Genomic DNA, 17708 nt, shown 5'->3' with positions numbered 1-17708 from the left:
ACAAAACGTGAGTTTTACCCAAAACATTGGCACAATTATCAGAGATGAACCAGTCAAAAGTAGTTTCTAACAACTGCATCCCTTATTGAATGTATATTTGTTTGTTTTTGTTGTGGGTCACATAAGGGGCTATGGAAACCAAAAGGGACATGGTGATGGGAGAGAAAAAAAAAAATGAGATGAAAGAAAAAAATGAATTTGAATACTTTTACGTTCTTTCGCAAATGTTTTGCGTTCCCCAAAGAAACTTTGCATTCACTCTCAAAACTTGAGTTCTTTGCGAATGAACACAATGTTTCTTGGGGGAACTCAAAACATTTAAAAACTAAATATATAAATGATATATTAAACTATATAGTTTTTCTCCCATTTCATATTTTATTTTTCCTTTAGTGCCTCTGAGGGATCTGTTTGTTTAAATGAATTTGGAAAATGGAAGGGTGTGTTTGTTTGTTTGTTTATGTTTTTTGGGGGTTTTTTTCTTTAAATAAAGTGGCCCCACTTTACCTGTTGTTCCTTACTAGCAGCCTATACTGTAAAATGTAACCCAATTTGAAGCACTGGTAATCCATATTTGATCATCTGGAAAAGTGTCTATCTGGATCAGGGTGATCCAATCCTATTTTGCTTTGAAAAACCAGCACAAAAGTAAGATGAATTACCTCATCATGGATAGCAAAACATGGGATTTCCAAATGTAGATAATTATTTTCCAGATTAAATGGCCCTGTTTACACCTGTTATTAAGATGCGTTTTGGTCGATCGGATCACAGGTAGACGACGCTAAATACAGGTATAAATGGGGTCTAAATCATTTTGAGCTTGTCCACTTTCGACCAATTCCAGGGGTAGTCGAAAACGCATTCGACCGGATTGCATGTGTTTGAACAGCCACAAAAGACCCTCTACTCTCGGCCTACTGACTTGATGTGTAAAAATTGAAGCACGCTAGCCAATCGGGATTTAAACTTTGTTGGCTGGAGACCCAAGTTTGGTATGAAGACAAAAAAATTACCAATGTTCTCTCACCATTCCTGATTTCTAACATGCACTCGCAGCGTTCGGCATGGTCTTGCAGCTATCAGAGCAGAAACGAAAGCTGATGCTCTCCGTATGTTTTTCCGTCGTCTCCGTGCGCATTCACTGCAACAACAAAAAAAAGTTGTTTCAACTTAAAGTCTTTGTGCTGCCTTAAAATTTTAAGTTTAGTCAATTTCCAAGTTGTCACAACTTTACATTTCAAGTTGACTAAACTTTCATATTTTCATATGTTTCAGTGTTCATATGTAAATTGCACAAGAATGTTTTGTCCATTAGATCAAAAGATATGTAAAAAAAAAAACATATTTACCCGCGCATAGATCCTTCCTTCAAATATATCAGGACAGGAGTGGTTGAAAGTGGGCTAAAGAGACAGTAAGTTCTTATTAGCTGTGTGTTCTTATGTCATGTTTTGTGTGAGCACTTGGCTTTGCTTTGTTTCTTTTTGCCATTTATTGCTCTGCTGTCTTGTGTATTAACCCCACCCTTCTTTGTTATCTGATTATTGGTTTGTTTGCCCCACCTGCTCTCCCTTGTTACCCTCCTAATTTCCTCTCCTATTTCCTCCCCTTGTGTTCCCGTCCTGTTTAGATAGTTGTTGGTGTGCATGGTGTTTACTTACTTTATGTTTATTTTGCCATTTAATAAAGCCCATTCCACTGCATCCTTGAGTCCTTGCTCTCTCTCCTTTCCTGAAACATACCCTTTTGCATGTATATGTGTTTGTTTAATTTATTAGTTTTGGGTTAGCTGAGGAGCCTCTTAAAGATAAAATGAAAATGGAAGGGGGTGTTTGTATAGTTTTGCTGTTTTGTGCCTGTTCAAATAAAAACACATAAAGTGTAAAGATTGGACTACCTATATTGTTCTTTACAAAGCTAGTAGCCTACATTGATATTTTGTCCCATTCAGAACATTTTTATTTCTTTTTTTAAATAGCACAAAAGTGAATTAGTAACTGGATAAAATAGATTGCTTCCTGGATAGCAAACATGGGATTTCCTATTTTTTTTACTGGGCCCAGAGGTCTAACTGGACCATGCTAACCAGCCAAATCTGGACCATCCAGGGTCTAACAAAATACTGTATCAGAACTGAGCAGAATGATGTGAACATTGACTCTCTGTCTGTGTCATTAATAGAACAAAAAGATCTTCAGCATACCAATATAATCTATATGCATTTACTATGACATTCATATAATTAGAAGTTTGTGAAGGGCATTGCTTCCCTTCTAAAATTGAGCAACCCAACAACCACAGCTGTCTATCCGCCAGGAGCGATGTCTGCTTGATGTGCAAATGGCTGCTTGATGATTTACGTGTTTGGTAATGATATTACTGGGCCTCTACATAGCCCCCTTTCTCTCTGTGCCTGTGGTTTTGTAATTTCACAGATGATGACTTTGAAAAACATACACAATATGTTAACCTAACTAAAATGTCATATTTCCTCAAAAGTGCTCACACAGCTATTCATTTAAATGGAAATGGAGTGAACTTTGAAACGCACAACCTACGCTTTCACTACTAATTTGAAAGTATTTCACCTCACCAATGACTAAGGTTTGAATGGGGCCTTTTAATCCTGACTTAATCATTTTTATTTTATTTTATTTTTTACTTAAAAATATCAGTATATTTTATCTAAAATTGTCACTGTATATTTAAATGCCTATTTTTTGTAGTGTGGAGAAGTGCAGGTGAGTAGATTAGGTGATCAAAATATATCTAATAAAATGTATACTTATACAAATAAATTTATAATACAAAACATTTCTTTCTGCACCTTAAGCTTTAACTCTCTTGTGCTCTTTGGTCACTTTTGACCGAAGAATTTTCTGTTTTATATATTTTTTTAAATCACAGCTTCATCAAAATGGCATTTTTATGGCATTTGGAATGTGAACACAAAAAAAATAATAAATTGAGGGCATGATTCGAGCAGTTTGGTCAAAAAAAAAAAAAAGGTCAGACCGACCATAGGAAATGAATGGGAAATCGACAAAAACACAAAAATTTGGAGAATGTACAGCCACGGTGTCTAAAGCATCAAGAGTGCAAGACACACACACACACACACACACACACACACACACACACACACACACACACACACACACACACACACACACACACACACACACACACACACACACACACACACACACACACACACACACACACACACACACACAATTAACTGGTGGTGCTACTACCATACAGCAAAAATGAGTCAGAAGACTGAAATAAGAGGTCAGATCCAGATGGATTAAGCTGTGATAAAGCATTCCTGTTTAGTTTTGTTACATTTTTATTCAATTTTAATGTTGCGTGTAACAAAATGCTTTCCCTGTATTCAGGTTTGACTAGTAATAATAATGCAAAAACGTGTACACTTCAAATCAAAATGATTTTTTTTTCCGCTCAACAGATGCCGCTAATCTGCCTTCAATTTTTTTTTTTTATTAAAAGGCCTATATTAATCTGAAATACTGCATTAATTGAAAAAAATATTTCAATTGAAAAAGTTTCATTTTCAGGTGTCCGGTCACTTTTGACCACGAAGATAACAAGTGTGACTCCCAAATGAGGAGCACCAGAAGTTAAATACTGGACTTAATAGCATCCAAAAACTCATTAGTCACGTGACATGCTTCAAACCAGAAACCAATGAAAGTTCCGTTAGTTTTCACATTAGCACTGCATGTGTTCATCTTGGCATCTGTCATTGTAAGCAATTTCACTCATAATATAAGCTCCATTATAGGCTAAGTTTAACGTTAAACAAATTGTCAGTTTCTGTAAAGCACTGTCAAATAGGATGTCTAACAGGGCATTTCCTAAGAATCATCTGTGCCAAATCAAAACAAAAAGTATAAAAAATAAAATAAAATAAAACATGTTCTGTAAACTATGGTGTAGTTTGTATTGCTATGTATGAAAGCATACAATTTAAGACCACAATGGTTTCATAGCATGACATAGCTTATCAAACCTGATGAGGCCAGCTGAAACAGTGCAGATCTTGATAGATCACGCTATCTATCATCTGGGTGCTAATTGATGATAAATACAGCGGTACCTTCAAACATAGCTAATTATCAACCTTTAAAAATAGCTGCCTGAATGTGTTCAGTAGTTGTGGTCAGATCTGAAACAATGGCAGTGCTTTGGAGCTGTTTGGGATTTGTGGTACTTTGTGTCACTAGTCATTTATGTGCAGCATATTCATTGGCACAAAGTCAACAAGCCTTAGAATGGCCTGGGCAACAATCTTCTTTGAGTTTTGAGGTCAAGCAGCCAGCAGATCCTTTTCAGAAATGCAATATGGGAGACTGTGAGAAGGTGCAGTGTGGAGAGCCTGGCATTTCTCCTGCAAACTGTAATGCTATAAATTGCTGTTTTGATGGACAGCAGTGCTACTATGGCAGAGCCGGTAAGCATCTTATATGGTACAATGGGGCTAAAGGCACACCCTAAGAAAAATTTAGCTTTTCACTACTCTCATGGTGTATGATTGCAGAAAAGTTTTTGAACATTGCTGGGGCAACAGATATTGTGTGAAAACAAAACACTGAATTTTTTTTTTTTATCTTATAAATGTATGAGGTGGCAAGGTGGGCCTTTTAAACCATACTGGGTAAAAGACTCCCCAGCATGGGGTAAAAGTAATCGTTACTCAAGACCCTGTCTGAAACCCCACGGTACGTCACTGATAATATGACCCCTTTAAGATTAAAGGGATACTTCAGTATTTAGCATTAAGCTTTGTATTAGTAGATAACCTGTAGTATTTTCGAATTACCGTGCTTTCCACCCTCATATCCCCCTGAGACGAGAGATTTATGTATATTTTGTCTGGAAAAAATCCTCCGATGACGCAAAAATCGTCATTTTGCGTCATCGGAGGATTTTTTTGGCCAGAGGCTAAAGACTACAGCCAGTAGGAGGGGCTGTCCCGCATGTTTTCAACCCGCCCATAGGAGGTGGGATCTCACTCACAGAATATACACAGTGACAGTCGGAAGCTAAGCTAGCAGGCTCTTGTTCTGTGGAGAAAGCTGAGTAGTAGGAGAAAGCTGAGTAGTAGGGGTTACCATCCTCTTTTTCCCGGACATGTCCGGCCGTGGAGATCGTCCAAAATGTCCGGGATTCAGCTTTTGCTTTCTGCGGTCGCCATTCATTGTTTACATGCACACCTTTGTTTCAATCTATCTGAATTCATTCCGATTGGTGAATCTGAATGTAGTGTTTACATGAACGCTAAACAAGTGATCTGTTGATGTGCGTTTTGACATTGCTAAGAAAATTCCCGCTCCTCCGTGAGAGATACGAGACCAGTGCGTCTTTGACTGCAGCACGAACTGCTCATCGGTAATCAAGGGCGTAGGTTTGGCCTCAGCTTTGGTGGGGACATCCCCCTCCCCCTCCCCCTGGAATGAGTTTTCTATATGTAATTAAATAATGAACAAATGAATAAAATACACACGTATCATAGTATGCATTCAACACAACAAATCCATTATTATTATCTATTATTATTATTATTATTATTATCCATTATTACAGTATTCCATTAATACTAAAATTGTATCTACTATTCTATATCAAATTCTATTGATATATTCTATTCTTAAATATTAAATTTTTAGGCTACACTCACTCACAAATACATTACATAAATAGAATGTAGAAACGAAAAATGTCTCAGATCCACTGTTTATGTTGACTGCAAGATTCTAAGTTAAGGTCAGCTAATTAACATTCAGTGACTTGCTAACGTAGCATTCTATCATGATAGCGTGACTTCTATGAGTCTATCAGTGCTGCACAGCCTAATCAATACTCTTAACCTTAGTTGAAAGATTGCTGCTGCTAGGTTTAACTGTAACAACATGGTAACACATACTATCACCAATCAATACTATTTTCCACAGTAGAATCTGCATTTGAAAGCCTGGTCAGTCACTACTACTGCTAGTTTATTTGTGTGGCTAGTTATTTTGCCTACTTACACTCTGCTTTATGAAAAAGCTTCGTATGTCCCCTTTCTTCTTCTTGGGTGGCATAGCTGATCTATCTACAAAGTACAAAAAGTGGCAAAAAACGGAATATTAAAATGTTTTACTCTGGCCTTTGTATGTGGCAGAGAGACAGCCCTGGTAACTTACCGTCGTCGACGCGCGCGCGCACACACACACACACACACACACACACACACACACACACACACACACCACCCGCTCGCTGCCAGTGCAAGCACAAAAGTAGTCCCGGCCCGCGCGTGTAGCCTGTCAGATACACCGCCGCCAATCAAATTACGGCGTTTCTTGTACTGTCGTTGTTTTGGCCGTTGGAATCGATCCAAATAGCAGCGCAAAGATCCAAATAGCAGTTCAAAGGAGCTTGCTAAATATTGGTGGGGACAAATTTGTCATCTCAAAATATTGATTGGGACTAGTACCTAGCGTCCCCCCCTAAACCTACGCCCATGTCGGTAATCACGCCACCGGCCTCGCGCCGTTCTCCCGCGCCCCTCAGCCTCGTCCTGCTCGCCACAGTAAACATAATGAATGGCGACTGTCGAACGCAAAAGCCGAATCCCGGACATTTTGGGCGATCTCGAAATCCCGGGGAGACTCACTAGTAGCTAACCCTTGTTGTTTAACTGGTGAGCACTCTTACCAGGAGGCGTGGCTTGGGAGTGGTCTCCTAGGGCAGCGAAGCAAGTGCATTCTGGGAGTTGTTGTCTTTCATCCACATAAGCCAAAAATACATTTTCTGGCTTTTCTCAGTCTAGAAAGCTCCAAATTCAAAAATAATTTCACATTTCTTCTACATTAATGACCCATTTTAAATACACATTCATCTTTCCAGAGGTTAGGGTTAGGGTTAGTGATGTAACGTCCCTTTAAGTGATGTAACGCCACTGTCAAATCTAAGATCATTCATTTTCTAATTAGACTCTAGTTACATTTAGAACTAGCATTAGTTCTCAACATGGTAATGTCCTCATGCACTCTTTAGTTTCCCACAACTTAAATTTGTCATTTTGAAATTTGCATTTTAAAACGCAAAGGAATGTGTGGGTTTATCCTAATGTACTATGCCTAAATTTACTTTGTACTAATGCTTAACCCTGATAGTCATGGTTAACTTTTCACACGGCATGTCTTGATTTGAAGTTTATGCTTGTCTTTTTGCCAGTGACTGTCCAGTGTACAAGAGATGGGCAATTTGTAGTTGTGGCAATGAGAGATGCAACTTCCACGACTAAACTTGGAGTCTATCAGCCTTTTGGGAGGAAATGATTCTCCTTGTGCTCCTGTTAGCACTACCATAGCTTTTGCCATCTACAAGTTTCCTGTTACCACTTGTGGCACCATAATGATGGTAGGAAGTTGATGTTTAGGTAGCACTTATATGCTTTGTTAAACTTAACTTTAACTTCCATGCAGATGGATGATGACTTTCTAGTCTATGAAAACCGAATGACTTCTACCTAATGAAGAAGGTGATGGACCTCTAGTCTCAATCACAAGAGACAGCCATTATGAGTGAGTAATTGCACTTACATTTTTGTCATGACACTTGGTTCAGGTCTTTTAACCTGAGTCTTCACTTTCAGTTTCCTCTTCCAGTGTAGATATTCTGACACATTTGTTGAAGCACTGGTTGTTGAAGTCAACACTGTTCCTCCTCCCCTTCCTGTGGTTGCTCCTGGACCTCTGAAAGTGGAGCTTAGGCTGGATAATGGGCAGTGCTTTCCCAAGGGATGTGTGGAAGGTAAGTCCTCTTTCTCATGTAGACCCTTTGAAATGGGTCTAGACCTTAATGTGTCTTGTCTGCCTTGTGCAGAAGATCAGGCCGCCTACTCTTACTATGGTTCTGCTGAATATCCTGTGACAAGTCCTGTGGGAGCCAGTCTGTTGAAGTGCACATTTGAGCAGACTGACCCCAACACTGTTCTGAATTTGGATCGCTGCTGGGCATCTTCAAACCCTGACCCTCAGAGCCTGCCCCAGTGGGATCTTGTGCATGGGTAACTGCTAAAGTGACCTTGTAGTGCAGGGTTCCTCAAATCCTGGGCCCCCTGCCCTGCAGAAGTTAGCTCAAATCCTGATCAAACTCTCCTACCTGTGTTTTTTTTTTTGTGTTTTTTTTTTTGTTATCTTGAAGACCTTTATCTTGGTGTGTTTGACCAGGGTAGGAGCTAAACTCTGCAGGACATTTGCACTCCAGGGCAAGTTGAGGAACCCTGTTGTAGTGTAACGTTTCTGGATAGAGTTGTTTATACTGTTGTGCAGTTGTCCCTACCAGGATGGTCGTTACCTGACTATTTTGATCCTTGTGGATGGTTCTTCAGACCTGCAGTTCCCAACCCACTACAAACGGTTCACACTCAAAATGTTCACATTTGTGGAACCTACAACTTTGGCTCCCTTGATGAAGACTGTATTTACTCTTTGCTTGTGTTTCTTTAAAACGTGTTCTCACTTGGTCTAAAGCGTGTTCTCTACTAGGTTTTGATTCACCGCAGTACATCAGTTTGCACCCCAACTGAAGCAGATTCTTGTGTTTAGAGTTGCAACAGGAAGAGTGAGTGCCACTTATTTCTACTTAATAGTCTGTGGCATACTTGAATCATTTTCTGACTTCTCTTTTAAAGGGGGAGCTTCTGGGTCCCTAGGAGCAGATGGTACACATAGTTGTCTCCAGTGGAGAAATTGTCCTTTAACCCTATGAGGTCTGAGCTGTTTTCTGGGCCCTGGAGGTGTTCTGACATGCTCTGACATTTGTGTTTTTTTCTGTTACTAGTGACATTTTCATGGCTAAAGTCTAATTACACTGTATTCAGCACAAACTCTGCTACAATAATATATCAGCAGCATGTATGTAAAAGTTTGTAGTTTTGAGATAATGACATTTATGCGTGGTTTGTGAAAATACAAAAAAAAATTCTCACTGAAATAAGGCCATGAAACCCATACTGATTATTTCTTCACAAGACTTTTGAAAATTGTATGACATAGCCTAGAATATTTGCTCCAAAACTATGTGAAAATCACCCTGACTGCTCATTCAGATAAGACAATATATTGATTTAAAATTTCTAAGACGTGTTTTGTGTGACAAAGCCATATGCGAAGAGGCGTGATCATCTCATGAATATGTAAGCCTTCAACACCTGAGAAAGACAAAGACACTCCCCTAACTGCCCTATTAGGAGCGATCAGGCCCTGTCATTCAGAGCAACCTTGCACAAAGAATGAGGAGATTTAAAAAAGAATGGCTTTTAGATTGTTTGGATTTATTTACAACACAACACAATCCAAAAATACAAATGACAAAAGAGCACATTGAAAACAATGATCCAAAGACAGAGACCTTTGTGCCATTCCTAAAAACATTGTACATACCTTTCATTTCCAAGGTGTTTGATTTTCACTTTACCATGTTCATATACAGAGACTCATGTAAATGTTGAAGTCAGCAGGACTCAGTTGCATCTGGTCCCTGAAAGAAAAAAAAAAAAAGAAAAAACTGTGAACATACTGATATCAAGAGAAACTATAGGGCTGCACGATTTTGGGAATAGATTTTAGATTTTTCTGGTTAAAATTTCTTTTTAAAATTCACAGAATACACACACACACACGTTTCCAACAATATATAATGAACACCAGGTTTGTTGTGCCTTGTAGGCATAGGCTACGCAGTGCTGCATAAAATAATAATAACAATAAATTAAATCTTCCAAAAGATTTCAAGAACAACTACGCAAGAGAAAAATATATTGATTATCATATGTTACTTAAAATGTTTCCATTCGTTATGATGATATGAAATGAGATAATAGTAAAAACATAAAGCCTAATGTTTGGTGCATTTTTCCTTTCAAACGCAATCGCGCTCCAAAATATGATACATTCAAACGCACAGCGCGCTCCAAAATATGATACATTCAAACGCCATCGCGCTCCAAAATATTAAACATTATGGTTATACATATCTATGTTTGAGCAGATATCCACAAACAGTATTTAACAGTAAACACGGGTCTAAATAGTATAATATTCACCATATATCTAGCAACAGTTCAACTGCAATGTGAAGTTTATGCAACAATACCATAAACTAATAAGTAAGAATTTCTTACCTTACATCTTTCTTGTCTTCAAATCGCGTTCTTCTTCTTCTGGGGTAAATCCAATGTAAGCTCAGACGTGTCTTCCAAACTCGACGAAAAGCAGAGACTTGTGAAGTGTTTTGGTGTTTTGTGTTTGATGTAACGAGGGCGTTCGCGTCCCATGTGGAGATTTGCATGTGAATCTCTTTTGCGCGAGTGGGCGTGTCGAATTAAAAAGTAATTAGCAAGCGTTTGAGATACTGGACATCCTGTTGGTTTTATACAAATTACTTAAACAGAGAATATGTGTTTTCAGTTTGAATCCGATCATTTAAAAGTACACACTTAAATGTGTATAAAGGTATATGGCTCATAAATGTGTGAGAAGTATTCGCTGAGTTTTGTTTCAGTTTATAGACGTGCTCAAGAAAAAAAAGTTCACCGCGACGGAGAGGCAGAACGCACACCCTGTTTATTTTCTTTATTTTACAAAAGCACAATGTTTTGATTTGATTGTAAGTGGACACATACAAAAGTAGAAATATCACAGATTATTTTTTTATATTTCTTTTTTCTGTATAACCATAAATGACGGAGTAATTTAAGTTTATGTTGCTGCTATGTGAAAAAAATCCAGCAAAACGCGTCGGCGCGTTTCTCGACCTCAGAGGGTTAAGTTTCCTAACTTATTTTGCAATAAACTTTTCTAGATTCTAAAACTTAACTCTGGATTATGGCTGTTCAATAAATTCTGAATTACCAGTCATCTAAAAGATCAGTGCTCATTTGTCTGGTATTCCACTAGCTTGGTCTATTATTATTATTATTATTATATTTTTGTTTATTATTATTAATATTTTATTTCTTTTTTTCACAACACTGGTCTTGTACTACAGAGCATTAATATGGGCCCTTGCATTTTAATACTGTTGACGTTACCACACCAGTCTGACTGAAGATGTTTGTTACTCCTAATCAGACCTTCCAAAATAAAAATTTCCCATAAGCTGTCCTTTTGTCTAGAGGGGTACAGAGCGCTGAGTCTCTTTGTTGCAAACAATTTCAAGGACCGTCTCTATACCACTTTAAAAAAGTGGCAAGTGACTCCACTGTGCAATGTGGTTTGAAGGAAAGTGGTTGGTTTTAAATGCTATAAATACAGCCAAGTGTCTTAAAGCAGCAATTTGCCTTATAGTTTGTGGTAGAGTGGAATCGGTGGCTTCTCTCTTCACTCAAGATGTATCTCTTCAAACACTTGAATTACCAGGCTTTGCCTCCTGACTCCAGCATCTCATGAGGACCTTGATAAATTGTCCAACAGTGCAAACCCAAAACGACATTTCTCAATCACAGTGGATAATCAGTCCTTCAATTTAAGCTTTGAAAAATAAAAAGGCCAATTAAAGTTACAATAGGCTAATGGAAAATGCTCACTGTTTTGTGAACTAGGTTGTCATATGTGGCATCATCTGATTGAAACCAGGCACAGTTTAATGGTTATTTCTAACAACGCATGTGTTTTACTCTGTGGCTCATGCTTGCTTAATTGCAGCACCCTCAGAACTGGCAGCCAGGAAGCATCTGGTGGCAAGAGTTTCACTTTTAGATTGTATTTCCTTTGTGCTGGTGGCATCTGCTTTATTTGTTGACAAACACTCTGTAGTTTGTATGACCAGGGATCCCTGCTCTTTTCCTAATGGTGGCTCTTCTTGCTGTGAGCGTGTAATCTGACAGTCCCCCAGTTCTGAGTTCTAATGTGAAAGGGAAGTACATTTATTGTGGTGGTGTTATGGAACAATCTGTGCTAAATACAGATCATTAAGTCATTCATTAGCCCTCTAGAATTTTATGCATGATCATCTGTTGTTGAGAAACCCTGACAAGAACTATAGTTTATGGTTTCCAGTCATCAGCTGTGTGTAAAATTCAGAATTAAAATTGAGTTGGAATTTGTATTGACTTGGCCATGACCCACAAGAAATTTAATTAGAACAGGAATATCTGCTCGTTCTGTCTGTACGAGAGACCGATAGAATGAGCAACAGAGTCTGTCTGTCTGTCTGTAATCTAAATCTGCTTCCTTATAATTAAAACGAAATTCTGTATACCGTCTGTTGCCTCAATTCAAATTTAGAATTTAAAAGGGATGATATACATAGACATGATGATTGAACAGGGTGAGTATGTCAGCATTCTCAAATGATGCATATGTCATATGTGGGAACTACAAATCATCTTACTCCGCTCTGAGCCACTTGGGAATTAAGCGTAGGATAAAAATATCATTAGATGTACTGCTATAATGAATCTGGGAAACAGGCTCCAGAGAGAATTATAAAGGTTAAAGCTGCTGGCAGTTATTTGTCTGATTTTATTTTAAATGGTGATGCATTATATGTTTGCTTGCAAATGTTTCCCAAACTTTGTTTTAATAACCATACAGTGTCTTACAAATATTGTTGCCGCTAATTAGTTTAGAAATGCAGTCACTGAATGTAACATTTTTGAAAGTATTCATTTGCATTTTTAAGAACAGTTTTTTAGATTTATACACGAGTCGCAGTTTCATTTATCATTCAGGATCACACATCTGTTCAAAGGTGAAAATATGATTGAATAACTAGCTTACCCAGAAAGGTCAGGCATAACAAACTTTTAATGGTACCCCCTAACAGTGTTATTAGGAAAACACTGGCCATTTAAAGCATCAGGGGAACTGAGCCAGCCAGTTCACATTGTTTCTATTTTAATCTGAACAATAATGAGACATTGAAACTGGAACCAATAAAAAATTATTAGCTTCCTTGCCAGCGCTAATTGTGTTGCAACTAATTCTGTGATGCGTCGACAGAGTAATATTATACACGGAGGAAATTACCAGCAATTAACTGAAGACAATCAAGGAGGTTATTTTAAACAAATATTGGTGGAAAATGCAACAAGCCTTTCAATCAAGTTTGTCTTGACATTTTTCTTTCAGTGAAGCTTCTCTTTTCCGGGTAAGCTGAGAGTTTCCTTGAAATCAAGCATGGAGCATAATGGAGCCTATATCAAAGACTGAGGGACTTATAAGGCTCGACTATAGCACTGGCATGGAAATGGGAATTTGTAGAGAAGCAGACCTCATTATAATCAACCATCCTATCTATGAAAGTGCTGGGTGGGCCATTGTCAGTGTGACGGAATACACTGGCGTTCCCCGAAGACATTTGCGGTGCATCCAACTACATGTGACACTGCAGTGGCTTTGCAATAAAGCAGATGCAGGATTGTGGCCACTACTATGATGGCCATCTGGCCTGGTCATACACTTTGTACTGAGAATACAGGCATTTAATTACATCTCATGCCAGCTGAAAAGACCAAGTTAGGCCAGCAGACAAGTTCAGTGGTTCAGACTGGTTTATGCTGGTTAATGCCGGTCTGTCATGTGCCCGTTGATGTTCACTGAGATAAATGGGAATAACAGTTTAAATATTATAGATAAGGTTTAGCTGGAAATGTTGGTTGTGCTAATTAAAAACATCATGGGAACATCAGCAAAACAACAACCTTTTATGAAGACCAGAAAGAAAGAAAAAACATTCTGGTGACCATGCAGCCTTGAGCAGGAATAGATAAAGATAAAGTGAAATAAGTGATCTAAAATGGAATGTAGACTTGTGATCTAATGATAGGGTGACAATGAGAGACAGGAAATTTAGATTCCAGGAAAAATGCTCAGCTTTCTTCCCTGCTCTGTGAGTTAAAGTACTATTCAAATTTGCTTTTTCAAATTTGGTCCTCCTCATCACTCCAGCCAACCAACAAGCCATTTCACACTGTTAAAATTACACCATTTTCATTTAGTTGTTGGAGAACAGCTTCTTTTCCTCAGTTTATTCAGTCTTTTCACAGGCAGATCTGTTTGTATTATATCAGTGACATGCAGCTGTTTGCTTCAAACTAAATATTGATAATTGCATCCAATAATTGCACAGAGAAAAGCTCCTGTGGGCAACTCTGAAACTCTTGAAGACAAATTACTGCGTGCAGGACTTTAAAAAGCTTTCAAAGTGGCCTTTTCAAAGCGATGAGGTTCTCACTTTTGTGTCTGTGGATATTTGACATATCAAGAGTATGAAACTATTAATTAAAGCATTCTTACTTGCTGAACCAGTTTATTTTTGTCTGTTTAGATTAATGTGAATCAATTACTTGGATATGTACACACAAACAGTGATACTAGACAAAATGGGCTACTCACCAAATAAATAAATATGACAAACTTTAAGAAATATCTGACCGCTGGATGGCGTGCTTAACCAATCAGAGTTAAGTTACAAATGGCCTAGCATTGTATGAATAGGAAAATAGTTCACCGCAACTGAGCATTATTATATGTTTAGTATTTATCATGCTTAATGTACAATATTTTGCAGTGTTTGCTTTTATTCATCAAGCAATACATTTTAAAGTGCATACAATCATACAAATATACAGTTCTTGCCAGAAGCAATTTTGGGAAACATATGAGGTAAACTACATTGATACCTCATTGAATTAATCAGTGTTCAAAAATGCATTGGTAATTTATTGACTTGCTCTATTTCTAAAGCTTTATTAGTCTTTATTCGGGTTTAGAGATTCGTTATTCGGCAGCGAGGTGGTCAATTCAGGTTCCTAATCTCGCTTTCTCTCTGCGATTAATAAAAATGCATCATAAAATGTTTTAGAGGCCTGTGACTAAGTTCTTAATGGAGGACAGGTCACCTCAGATTCAGATCTCACTTTTTACTAACACATTTTGTGTGGCAGCTTAAGGGCTGGCGGAAGCCTGGAGGTCACGTTGTAATTCTGCAAACTGAAGGCGGTAACGGGACCTGGAGGCAGCAGACAGAATTTGCAGCTTGTCAGATTTATTTCTAATTATAGAAATACAATTTATTTCTGGACTTTTTGTTACCTTTTATTGTCATAGACATAATGGAGAAAATGAGGACTTGCACAAAGATTTATTCAGTCTTTTGTTCATTACTAAAACATTTTTTTTCAGGATTTTTTACATGGGTATAAGAGGCAATAAGGATATTGAACTACAAAAATAAACAACAGCCTTCTCCTAATACTGCCATTTCTCAGTGCACTCTCAGTAGAATGCATTGCATATATTGACCTAAACACTTAAACCATTTTGATATTTTTTAACAATGAATAAGGTAGAATACACTAAATGTAATAGATTTCAACTGTACAGTTCCAAAAGTGAAAAGATAACCTTTTAGTTTTTCAACTGTAAGTCAGCATTACTATGGAAATGACAACTGTACCAAAAGAGCTCAGCAGTGACCTACAACTCCCATAAAGCATTGCAAATGGCACGATCGAACAATCTGAAACTGTTTACATATTTGTATGTATTTGAAAATTATGAAAAATTGTATAGCTTTATAACACTATGGCCAGTGTTGGTAGAAGTTACTTTTAAATGTAATGCATTACAATATTGCGCTAAAAAAACGAATTTTTACTTTTTATGGTAAGTAATGCTTTACATTATTTTAGATTTTCTCACTTGTGCTGGAATTTATTATTTTTTTAACAAAAAAGTTCGGTAACACTTTATTTTACAGTGTCCTTGTTACATAAGTTACATGTACTTACCATGGTAATAACAGTAAATGATGCATAATTACATGCAACTAACCCTCAACCAAACCCTAATTCTACCCTAACCCTAGTAAGTACATGTAGTTGCTTAGTATTATTCAGTACTTAAATATATAATTACACTGTAACAATGACACCTTAAAATAAAGTGTAACCAAAAGTTATATTTTTGGCAAATGTAAAGGCCCTTTCACCAATGCAAACTCCTGCCTGTACATTAGAGGGCACATCTCAAACAAACCTTTCAGCTGTGCTGCCATATTTGGATGAAGGGGAACAAAGTTCAACATTCTTCAACAACAAAACCAAAAAAAATAAACACAGATGTGATGTTAATCTAAATACATTTTTGCTTTTTAATACGGTTGAATTGAATCATCAAAGGTCAGCAGCAAAGACAATAGTAAAGTGAGAGTAAAAATACATACAGTATATTTGTGTTATTTAACTGTGGCAAACAGTGTGGGGCAGAGAGCCGTGGTAATGGAGTGAAGTAGTGAAAAAAGTAGTCTGATTACTTCTAATGCGTTAATCTCACAAATTTGTTTCAATTACATCATTCAGAATGTTCACTGCTACACTCTGTTAAAAGGTCAATGACAAATAATCATGTAGAAAGTTCTTAGAAGTGTCATCTATTCATGCTGGTTTCATTTTGGTTTCATGTTTTCCTCATGGGGACCAAAAAAATGTCCCCACAAGGACAAGGATTTTGGATATTGCCATCTTTGTTGGGACATTTCGTCGCCAAAACGTAGGACTACCTTAACCACACACACAAAAGAAACGTTTTGGGTGAATTATTTGAGTTACTCAATTTGATCTTAACTAAAGTGCCTTTTCATAAAAGGTCAAAATATCTTCTTTTTTTTTTCTTTTCTTTTCTTTTACAATGTTAAACTACTGCTTGTCATTTAATGACACATACAAAATTTTTTACACTATATGTTATATTTATTTATTTGAAGCCCCTCAAACATAAAAACAAAACATTAAATATAATTATTTAATTCTTTAAAGATCTGGACAAAGAAATGAGTATCATGTCATTGACAGAATAGCAGGGAAAGCAGCAGGGTGTTATGCAGAAGACTGTCCTCCACACTCACACTGTCGTAGAATGACCTCCAGCCTTGACAACTCTCACAGTTTACTGCTGATGAGCTCAGGGGAGGCTGGATCAGGAGGAAGCCAGGATCAGTCCCTTCTGCCTCAGGCTTTACACATCTTATTACACTAGAGTTTAGCTAGGGTTTGTATGGATCAACTTGAGCACTATCTGTTGCCCGGCTCCATGCTTTGTCTCTTGAGATTTACTCTACCAGCTGTCAAGAGCTGAAAGCATACTGACAACATGCATACCACAGAGTGCACTTCTGCACCTACTTATAATACTAGAACACATTCTCATTTAGTAGCTGGTGCTTCATTTTCATTTTAAATTGAACAGATCAAAATAATGGCTTTGTGTCCACCAAAGATTTTTCTTAAGGCAAGCGTACATATTAAAGGGTTAGTTCACCCAAAAATGAAAATTCTGTCAGTAATTACTCACCCTCATGTTGTTCCAACCGCGTAAGACCTTCGTTCATCTTCGGAACACAAATTAAGATATTTTTGATGAAATCTGAGAGCTGATAACTTCTCCGTAGGCTGCTAGGTGGCCCAAACTTGCTGGCCCAGAAAAGTTATTAAAGAGATCGTTAATATAGTCCAAGTGACTACAGTGGCTCAATCTTAAGTATATAAAGCGACGAGAATACTTTTTGTGCGCAAAAACAAACAAAAATAACGACTTTATTCCACTATTCATTTCCTTCTCTCTGGGCCACTAGTTGGTTCGCGTAGTGTTTTTGCGCTGCGCGTCACACACATGACCAGCGTC

General features: G+C 37.6%; 1 long non-coding RNA gene across 1 annotated transcript in view; it reads right to left on the bottom strand.

The window, feature by feature from the left end:
• Positions 1-785: 785 nt before the first annotated feature.
• The window catches only part of LOC309503261, a 77426-nt gene continuing 60503 nt past the window's right edge, over positions 786-17708 (bottom strand). The window contains exon 3 of the long non-coding RNA XR_014207586.1: positions 786-1144. This is a non-coding gene — a long non-coding RNA (uncharacterized lncRNA). The remainder of the gene's footprint in view (positions 1145-17708) is intronic.

This window comes from Leuciscus leuciscus (assembly GCF_965113295.1).
Source record: "Leuciscus leuciscus genome assembly, chromosome: 7".
Classification (NCBI taxonomy): Eukaryota; Metazoa; Chordata; class Actinopteri; order Cypriniformes; family Leuciscidae; genus Leuciscus; species Leuciscus leuciscus.
Note: the sequence above shows the minus strand (reverse complement) of the source record. Positions and strands in the feature narration are given on the sequence as shown.